Below are 1,833 nucleotides of genomic sequence, written 5' to 3' on the forward strand. Positions count from 1 at the left end.
TACGACGTTTGACCAACTTGTGTTCTTCTAGGTCTCACCAATTCATATCTACTATCGACCCACTTTGTTTTCAAGGCATTCAAATGCACGCAAGCATCAATTTCTTGACCATAGTTCGCTGTTATTTATTGATATTATGAATAGCATTATTGAGCATTATTGAGAATTCCGAAGGATTATTTGGGATTATTTTTGTACTAGATTGCATTATTTGAATTATACAAATCTAGTACTTTCCCCCTTGCGCATAGTACTCGAAAAGAGTATTCAAAATTACCATGGGCAGCAGCACAATGAAGAGGTGTCTCTTTCGTATTAGTTTCACTATCAAGATTGGCTCCTTTGCGGATGAGAAGTTCGGCGATACTCTCGTGACCTGAACAATAACACCGATCGATGGGATGAAATCAGGTCAATCTTTTATTCAATAACAATAAGTTTTCAACGTTACCTTTCTTAGCAGCATAATGCAGAGCTGTCTCATTAAAATTATTTCCAATATTAGGGTCGGCTCCTTCAGTGATGAGGTCTTCAGCTTCCTTCACTTTGCCTGAAAGAATATGAAAAATATTCATAGATCAATGAAACGGATTGAACAAAACATTCTTTTTTATAAAAAAAATGTCCAAAATTACCAGCAAAAGCAGCTCTATGCAGAGCTGTCTCTCCATACATGTCTTTTTCGTTTACTAAAATATGTATGAAAAGTTTAGCATAAATGAGGTTCCCATATCTTCGTTACAAGGTGCTTTGTATATGCAATTTAAGAGTTAAACTGGATAAATAAATGAAACATCAATCTTACCGTTCCTCCCGGGTGGTGCTCCACTCACATCCCCGATTAAGAACTGTGGAAATAGAATCAAAGTGATACATTTGGAATGGGAACAACGGATGAGATTAATACATTATGTATTAATAACAGTTTTCAACTGTTTTTAATAGAATAAAAGTTTCCGACATTTTTTGGAATAGAAGAATTTTTTCAATTTAAGAACTTGAAAAAGACACTTTTCATTTTTTAAATTATTTCAGAGAAAATTATCACAAATTGTCCACGAAAAATATCAAACATGAAATTTTTTTAAAAAAATCGACCGAAATTGTCGACTCACCTCGGATACCATCAAGCCAATGAGCAGCAGTGTGAAAGAACTTCGACTCAGCATTTTTCTAGCTTCGAACTATTAAAAGTTTACTTTGAACGCATCAATTGGTAAGAACTGTTTGATGGACATGCGAATCGAACGCATCCTCTTATATACTTTTCAAGTGTGGCCACGTCGGTGGGCAACACACTGTATGATTCAATCCACGTACAATGACGATTCTAATAAAAGTCCACAAAATATTATCGCACACATTTTTCAAGATAACAATGTCAAACAATTGATGGAATTACAATTCCATCTGTGCACGTGTGTTTAATTTCGCGTTTCATATTTTCACGCATTGTAAATATCAGATGTTTACATTTATTCTTTCATCGCCTTCTTGAAACTACAAATTCAATGTAAAAATTTAAAAAATATTTCCCACTCTTGAAGGGTTGAGGCTGTGGCACGTGGCTGTTCAAATTTAAAAAATTCCACATCCTCGCTGCATGCACAAAACACATTCCGTTTCAAAGTCGATTCAAAGTTGACCACAGATCATGGAATAGTATACCGGTCGAAATTAGAAATTCTAAATCTCTAGTCGCGTTTAAAAATAATCTAAAGCATCTGTTACGTTCTACGGCGTAAATTTTCTGACATTTTTCAAATTTTTCAAATCGCGAATTCTCGGACCATTGTTATGAAATTTCTTATCCAATCTAGATTTTAGTTTGTG

General features: G+C 34.5%; 1 long non-coding RNA gene across 1 annotated transcript; it reads right to left on the reverse strand.

Annotated features, from left to right (window-relative positions):
* Nucleotides 1–639: 639 nt before the first annotated feature.
* On the reverse strand, nt 640–1,269 carry LOC129572004 (uncharacterized). The gene is made up of 3 exons (XR_008688379.1): nt 1,116–1,269; nt 806–848; nt 640–689 (listed from the first exon to the last, which is right to left on the reverse strand). It is a non-coding gene; the product is annotated as an uncharacterized LOC129572004 (long non-coding RNA).
* Between the last annotated feature and the right edge of the window lie 564 nt (nt 1,270–1,833).

Source organism: Sitodiplosis mosellana, unplaced genomic scaffold, assembly GCF_009176505.1.
Source record: "Sitodiplosis mosellana isolate CC-2019 unplaced genomic scaffold, AAFC_SMos_1.0 Smas_scaffold_3932, whole genome shotgun sequence".
NCBI lineage: Eukaryota > Metazoa > Arthropoda > Insecta > Diptera > Cecidomyiidae > Sitodiplosis > Sitodiplosis mosellana.